The following is a 9,260-nucleotide window of genomic DNA, read 5'->3' on the forward strand; positions in this document are numbered from 1 at the left end:
ATGTTTACTGGCTGAAAAGAAGCACTATGTGGCTTCCTTTGATATGTGGGAATTTTCAGCTTCATTACTGATGCTATAACTAAGCAAAAATAAGGCCTCTTGAACAATACCAGGGTAAGGATTTCATCATGAAATGGGCTAAAGGACTCAGACAAGAAGTGTCTGAAACTGGAGTCACTAGTTACAGGAAACCATAGATGTCAGTAAAGATATTCATCCTTCCTTTGAGATGTTTTACACATTTTACATAAGCTTAAGGCAGCCAAGCCTCTGTGGAAAGAAATATTCTGAAAAACAATGTCAAACACATGCAAGACAATAAGCTAATTTAAGATGGAAAGGGGTCTACACCTCTACACCTCTAGGTCCTGTTCTCTACCTTGAGCTCCCCACTTAGATAAAATTTTTCATAATCTAGCTGATACAGGAGTTCGGCTAAGTTTCCAGGTCAAAAGGAGTCTTAATAAACCAACTCAATAAGTCCTATTATATCTGAAAAATTTTTTAAACTAAAAATACTCCTGAGACTCTTGCCTGTAGGCACAAAGGACAAAAAAGCAATTTAATCCCCTTACAAGTATCTAGAAATGTAAAGCATATATGAAATAATAGTGGTTAGATTTTAGGCAAGTCATTACAAGACAATAATCCCTGAGAAAAAAGAAGCAGATGAGCTGAGGCTCAAAATCGCTGAGTTTCTAAGTGTTGGAGCAAAATGACAGATAAGGATCTGCAGAGGCTCCTAGAAGCCTTCCTGAAGTGAGACAGAAATGGGAACACAGGAATTAAAGCAGAAGCTGGAGCCTTCATCACATGCATGTGATCTAAGGACCAGATGCTGCTAAAGTAAGTCCAGGAATGGTAATAGTCAGGGGAGGATTCTTGTCACAACAGCCAGAAGTCAGAAATGCCTATGAACAAGGCATGGGGAAGCCTACTCAGAAATGGCTCACAGGCAGATTCCCCTAGTAGTGAATTCAAGTCAGATCTAGACTAAAGACTACTCAGGTATTTCCAAGAATAAACAAAGTAATGAGGAGAGACAGATAAATAGACAGATCAATAAACAGAGAGAGACAGAGACAGGGATATAGACAGAGAGAAGAAAGAAAGAAAGAAAGAAAGAAAGAAAGAAAGAAAGAAAGAAAGAAAGAAAGAAAGAAAGAAAGAAAGAAAGAAAGGAAAGGAAGAAAGATGGGAAAGTAAGGAAAGAAAGAAGGGAAAGGAAGAAAGATGGGAAAGTAAGGAAAGAAAGAAGGGAGGAGGGAAAGAGGGTGGGAAATCGAAATATAAAAAATTCTAAAACAAAGTCATCTTGTCAATTTCATTCGTTACATTGAAGATGTTAATCAGTGCATTTAAGAAAGAAGAAAAGAATTTTAATTTATGCAAAATAGAGAATACCAAAATTATCCCAATGACATGTTGAAATATTTAAAAATGTTTAAGAACTCACGTGACTGGACAGGTGATTCAGTCCTACAATCCTAACTACTTAGAAATCACTTGGGATTACAGTTCAAGACCAACCAGGGCATGAAATAAGTAAGAAATATTCCCTTTTCGATTACAATAGTTAAAGCCAAGATTCAAAAGGCCATATAGGATGAGGCTAAAAAAAAGGACCTCCAGGATATGGAAACAAGAGCTTTATAATGTGTGATTGTTGTACTTAATATACTAGATTATTTCTCATCTCTTTTGTTGTCCCTTTATTGTTCTCATATTGTTACAATATCTTACCTTATTATCTGATAGGAAAGAGAAGGGGGAAAACAAGATAAGGGGAGGGGTGGGGAAAGGGAAATGTGGACAAAAACATGAGAAGGGCTATCAATGTATGTGAAGTAATGCACCTTCTCTCTGGCAAATATAACTGTAACCCTTCTATTAATTACAATAAAAAAACGAAAAGAAAGAAATATTCCCTTTTCAACAAATAAACCAATTCGACAATCTTAGCTTCACAGGCGGCTTAGATATGAAGATCTTTGTCTGAGGTTGGCCTTGCCCAGTAACTGAAAAATAAGAGTTAAGGATGTGGTTTAAATGCTTAAGCACAAAGGCCATGAGTCAAAATTTAGTAACATACATGCATGCTTATAAACACACACATACACACATGAGCACACGCAAACACACATAGATACACACACACACACACATACATATACAGCTACCAGAAATCAACTTTAGCTAAGCTTACGAAGTCAACATACCAAAAGCAAAAGCATAATATAGGATGAGGCTAAATGGAAGGTTCTCCAGGATATGGAAACAAGGGCTTTACCTTGTGTGATTGCTGTTCTTAATGTATTATTTAATTTCTCTTATCTTTTGTTGCCCTTTGGTTACTCTCATATTGTTACTGTAACTGACTTTGTTACCTGGTAAAGTGTATATATGCTTATTTGTTTATTTGGAATAGGAAATGAAAGTGGGGAAAACAAGATGATTGGGAGGGGGTTGGGGGAAGGAAATGGGGATAAAGACATGAGAAGGGATATCAATGTGTGAGATGTAATGCACCCACTATCTGGCAAATGTAACTGCAACCCGTCCATGCATAACAATAAAAAACTAAACCAATTACATTTCTATAAACCATTAATCAGAAATAAGAATTTAGAAATGATACAATTTGCAAAGCATCAAAAACAGGTTAAAAGAACCTGGTGCCTATTTACCATAGCAAAGATATGGAACCAACCCAGATGCCCCTCAGTTGATTAGTGGATCAACAAGTTGTAGTATTTATACACAATGGAATTCTATGCTGCTGTCAGAAAGAATGACATTGCCCCATTTGTAAGGAAATGGAAAGACTTAGAAAAAACATATTAAATGAAGTAAGCCAGACTCAAAGGAACATAGGCTCAGTGGTTTCCCTCATTTGTCATAACAAGTAGAAACCTTGGGCTCTCCTAGCAGAGATTTACAATAGAGCAAAACCTAGATACATAAGGCCAACTGTATGGCCTTATGTATGATGCTAAATGAAAGGACCTCCACAATATAGAAACAAAAGCCATATAAAGAGTGATTTTTGTTCTTAATGTACTGTGTTATCGCTCATCTCTTTTGCTGTCCCTTGGTTATCTCATATTGTTCCAGTATTTTACCTTATTATCTGATATGTTGTATATATGTTTATTTCATTATTTGAAATTGGATAGGGAAGGGGGAAAAACAGGATGAGGGGGAAGGGTTGGGGGATCAAGACATGAGAAAGTTCATCAATGTTTGTGAAGTAATGCACCTTATATCTGGTGACTATAATGTAACCCTTTTATTAATTACAATAAAAAGTATATTAAACTTGAAATATACTCATTACCTGCCTTGTATAACTGTAACCCGTTTGTATATTACCTGTAAAATAAAGTTTTAAAAAATCGTGAAAAAACAAAACTTGGTGCCAATGGCTCATGACTGTAATTGTAGCCACTCAGGAGGCTGAGATTTGGGGATAGCAGTTCAAACCCAGCCCGGTGCAGGAAAGTGTGAAACTCTTATTTCTAATTAACTACCAATAAGCTAACAGTGAAACTGCACACTGAAACACTGTGGAAGTTATTTGATTTCATTTCTTAAATTTTTATTCTTTAGTGTCACTGGGTATCAAATCCATGACTTCATGCTTGTTAAAGAGGTGCTCTACCTCTTAAGCCATGCCTCCAACTCCTTTTTGTGCTGGTCCTGAACTGGAACTCAGAGCCTAGGCACTGTTCCTGACCATTATATCTCAAGACTAATGCTCTACCATTTGAGCCACAACTCCATTTCCAGCTTTTTGGAAGTTAATTGGAGATAAGAGTCTTGAAGACTTTCCTGTCCAGTCTGGCTTTGGGCCATGATCCTCAGACCACAGCATCCTGAGTAGCTAAAATTACAGATGTGAGACACTTGTGTCTACTTGTTTTTCCTTACTCATTAGTCAGACACTATATTACTGAGTCGTGTCTTCAGCCTTTTTGCGTTCTTTATTTCTTGAATAGGACCTTACATTTATGACTGGTTGGCCTCAATCATGATTCTCTGCTTTTTAGACTTCCCAAATAACTAGAATAAAGGCATGTACCACCACACCTAGCTTTTAACTTTTAATATGTAGTCTCACAAAGTTTTGCTCAGGCTGGCCTCCAATTAGAATCTTTATGATCTCTGTATCCAGAGAATCTGGGATTACAGGAACAAACCACCACACCATACAGTAAATTCTTATAATTCCATAAGAAGATAACAAGTACTTTTTTTTTAGGTGGGGGGTGGTAAGGCTTGAAATCTGGTCCTAGGCCCTGTACATGAGCTCTTTTTGCTCAAGGCTAGTGCTCTAATACTTTGAGCCACAGCTCCACTTCTGAGTTTTAAATAGTTAATTAGGGAAAAGAATCTCATAAAGACTTTTCTTCCCTGGTTGGCTTCCCATCATGGTCCTCAGAACTCAGCCTCCTCTGTAGATAGGATTACAGGCATGAACCACTGGCACCCAGCTAACATGTACTTTATAGAAATAGGATGCAAGATGATAGGAAGAGTTGCAAGTCACTCACCTCATCACAAAAGGGGCCACAACAAAGTAAGCAATTATACTTCCTCTGGATGAAATTGGAGATTAGCAGAGAACTGGAAAGGCCCTGTGTTGTTTGCAAAAAACCCAGGACAGACCACGAACAAGACAGCAAATCACCCTGCCTGTCCCACAGCCTCATTGCCTATATATAGCTGAATATAGCTGAATATAGTTATTATAGAAAAAATAGTATGGCGGTTTCTCAAAAAGTAAAAGCGAACATCCATTTGGTGCAACAGACCTTTGTCAGGTATTATTTTATCCAAAGAAATGAAATCAGCATATGAAAGAGAAGCTCATGCACTCCTGTTCATCACAGTATAGTCATGACAGCCAAGCTATTGAATCAACTTAAGTGTCTGTTAGAAGATGAACAGATTTAAAAATGTGGTATGTATACACACTGTGATATTATTCAGCCATAGGAAAGAATGAAATCTTGCCATTTATACCAAAAAGTTGATGGAACTGAAGGAATTATATTAAGTTAAATAATCCAGACAGAGAAAGACAAAAACCGCAGATTCTCATCTGCATGTAGAGACTGGAAAAGTTGATTTCCTAACAGTAAAAAGTGGGAAGTGGGAAGTGGGCAGAGAAACAGAGTGAGTCTGGATAGCAGATATCCAAATATAGTTAGACTATAGGAATAAGTTTTATGATTGTATTGTATGAAGAATGGGAACACAGTAGTCTGTAAGCTCCAGATTTATAAAGTGACAAATGCTTAAAGAGATATAAGTTCCAAATACCTTGATTTGCCCATTGCCCATTGTATACATGTATCAAATTATTAGATGATACCCATAGTATTTATAATCATATGTGTAAACTAAAATACATTTTAAGTCATGAACTCTAGTTCATGACTTACATCTGCAATCCTAGCTACTCAGCAGGCTGAGATTGGGGATCATGATTCAAAGTCAGCCAGGACAGGACAGTCTATGAGACTCTTATTACCAATTAAATACCAAAAAAGTCAGAAGTGGAGCTGTGGCTCAAATGGTACATTGGCCAGCCTTGTGTGAAAAAGCAGAGAATAAAATATAAGACCCTGAGGTGAAGGCCAAGTACTTAGCACAAAGGAAAGGGAGAAATTATAAGAGAAAAATACACAAAGAAAAATTACACACACACACACACACACACACACACACACACACACACACACACACACAAAGACCTAACATGCCATCAACTTCTGGAAGTTAATTTGATACTAAAAAAAAAAAGAGTCAAATAGGGAAGGGAGGAAAATAAGATGAGGGGCTGGGGAGGGTGGAGGGAAATGGGGACCAAGACACTAGAAAGGGTATCAATGTATGTGAAGTAATGCACCATCTAGCTGGTGAATATAATGTAACCCTTCTATTAATTACAATAAAAATATATGAAAATAAAGAGTCTCATAGACATTTCTACCCAGTTAGCTTTCAACTGAAATCCTCAGATCTCATCATCCTAAGTAGCTAAGGTAATAGGTATGAGCTACATTGCTCAATAAAAAACTGATCATTCACTGTGTCATCAAAACATGATCAATTAAAAGCAGAGATCACACTAATACTCCTCAAGCTCTTTAATGAAATTGAAAACAAAGGCTCTTTGCCTCTACAAAGTCATTATAACTCTCATTCCAAAACCAGACAAAGATTCATCAAAGAAAGAGAACTTTAGACCCATTACTTTGATGGATATTGATGTAAAATTTCTCCACAAAATATTGGCCAACACATCTACAAATTCAATGCAATACCAATCAATATTCTAATATCATTCTTTAAAGAAATAGAAGAGGCAATCCAAAATTTCATATGGAATAATAAAAGACCCCGTATAGAAAAAACAATTCTTAGCAGATAGAACAGCGCAGGAGGAATTTCAATACCAAACTTTAGACTCTATTACAGAGCTATAATTATCAAAACAGCTTGGTATTGGCACAAGAACAGGCCTGAAGACCAATGGAATAGAACTGAGGACCCAGATATTAACCCACAGACCTACGGCCTCCTAATCTTTGACAAGGGAGCCAAAAAAATAGACTGGAAGAAAGACAGCCTCTTCAACAAGTGGTGCAGAACTGGTTAAGCACTTGCAGAAAATTAAATTTAGATGCTTTTTTGTCACTCAGCACCAGAATTAACTCCAAATGGATCAAAAACCTTGAGGTAAAAGCAGATACACTGAAAACTTTACAAGAAGGATTAGGAGATACACTAGGTCTCCTCGGCACAGGTTAAAAATTTCTTAATAAGGACCTAGAAAGACAACAAATCAGAGAAAGTCTGGATAATTGGGACTGCATTAAACTTCAGCGCTTCTGTATGGCAAAGAAAATAGCTAGCACATTAACTAGAAAGCCTACGGAGTAGGAGATCTTCACTAACCGTACAACAGAAAAAGGCCTCATATCTAAAATATATCAACAGCTCAAAAAATTGAATCACTCCAAAACTAATCTCCAAAGAAGCAAACATCCCTTTAAAAGATGGGCCAAAGACTTAAAAAGAGTCTTCTCTGACATGTGAAGAAAAGCTCAACATCTCTGGCCATAAAAAAAAAAAAAAGCAAATTGAAGCAACTCTAAGATTCCACCTTGCTCCAGTTAGAATGGCCAGGATCAAGAAATCTAATAACAACAGATGCTGGAGGGGATGTGGCCAGGAGGGATCACTACTACACTATTGGTGGGAGTGCAAACTTCTTCAACCACTATGGAAAGCAGTGTGGCAGTTACTCAAAAGACAAAACATAGAACTCCCCTATGACCCAGCAATTCCACTACTTGGCATTTACCCAACCATCCAGAAACAAGGACATACTAAATCCACTAGCACAACGATGTTCATTGCAGCACTATTTACCATAGCAAAGATATGGAACCAGCCCAGATGTCCCTCAGTTGATGAGTGGATCAAGAAGATGTGGTATTTGTACACAATGGAATTCTATGCTGCTGTCAGAAAGAACGACATTGCCCCATTTGTAAGGAAAAGGAAAGACTTAGAAAAAAATCATATTAAGTAAAGTAAGCCAGACTCAATGGTTTCCCTTATTTGTCATAATCAGTAGAAACCTTGGGCTCTCTTAGCAGAGATTCACAATAGAGCAAAACATAGATACATAAGGACATATAGTATGATGCTAAATGAAAGGACCTCCAGGATATAGAAACAAAAGCCATACAATGAGTGATTTTTGTTCTTAATGTACTGTTATCTCTCATCTCTTTTGCTGTCCTTTGGTTATCTCATATTGTTACAGTATTTTACCTTGTTATCTGATACGTTGTATATATGTTTATTTGGTTATTTGAAATCAGATAGGGAAGGGGGGAAAACAGGATGAGGGGGAGGGGTTGGGGAGGGAAATGGGGACCAAGACATGAGAAAGGTTATCAATGTTTGTGAAGTAATGCACCTTCTGTCTAGTGACGATAATGTAACCCTTCTATTAATGACAATAAAAATATGTGAAAAAAGCATGTTCAAGGTTGCACTTCAGTTAGATAAAAAGGCTTTGGGGATCACACATGTTATTCTACCTACTCAGTAGTTTGAGATCCTGCCCACGGATCTCAAGCAGGAAAGTTTCCAATTAACTACAAGAAAACTGGAAGTGGTACTGTGGTTCAAAGTGATAGAGTACTGGTCTTGAGAAAAAAAATTCAGAGATAGCACCCAGTCCCACAACTAAAAAGAAGAAAGAGGATGGGGAGGAGGAGGAAAAAGAAGAAGAAGAGGAGGATGAAGAAGATGAGTAAAAGGGGCTGGGAATGTGGCTTAGTGGTAGAGTGCTTTCCTAGAATCCATGAAGCTGTGGGTTCGAATCTTCAGTATCACATAAACAGAAAAAGTCAGAAATGGTGCTATGGCTCAACTGGTGGAATGATAGCCTTAAGCAAAAGAAGTTCAGGAACAGTGCCCAGGCACTGAGTTCAAGCCCCAGGACTGGCCACAACAAAAACAAAAAAAGAAGGGGGAGGAGGAGGAAAAGGAGAAAGAGAAGGAGGAGAAGTTCAGTGTAGTGATATAGACTTGCCATTAGCCAACATGTTGCTGCTTGTTTTTCCATTATAGATACAGTGTGATGAGTAGGCAGATTAGACAGAGGAAGGCTAGGAGTAGACATCACCCAGCACAAGCAATGCTTTCCACTCTGAAAGACAAATATCCTTATTTGTTCCCTCAAGTTCATTTCTGACCCATCAAAAAGAATATTAAATAGTCAATCCTACTGATGTCTATGTTCTAACCATTGCTATTTAGCTGAAACCATGTGGAGAATAACGAATAAGTCCTTGGCTTGGTAGGCCCAACTACCAAAATCCAGAAAAGTTTTATAATCTTGTCTGCTCTAAGGCCTCAATACTCAGCTCCATAATAAGGAATACAATGCTTGTCTTTCCTGTATTCCACTTTCTGCATTATGCTAATGAGGACAGGGTTCAAATAAATTAAACTTTCCTAGAAAAGTGTTGCACATGTGTAATCAGTACAAAATACAAAATTATAGATTCAAGGACAGCCTGGTTTACACAGTGAGTTCAAGACTGGTCTGGGCTGGATAACAAGGATAAAAAGAGCAAGAGAGAGGTGGGGGGGAGAGAGTAGAGAGAAAGGTAGAGAAGAGAAAGTTAAGAAGAGCAAGGGAGGGGGGGAAGGAGGGTCAAAAGGTAATA

Source organism: Megascapheus bottae, chromosome 13 (assembly GCF_031878675.1).
Source record: "Megascapheus bottae isolate mThoBot1 chromosome 13, mThoBot2.hap1, whole genome shotgun sequence".
NCBI classification, from domain to species: domain Eukaryota; kingdom Metazoa; phylum Chordata; class Mammalia; order Rodentia; family Geomyidae; genus Megascapheus; species Megascapheus bottae.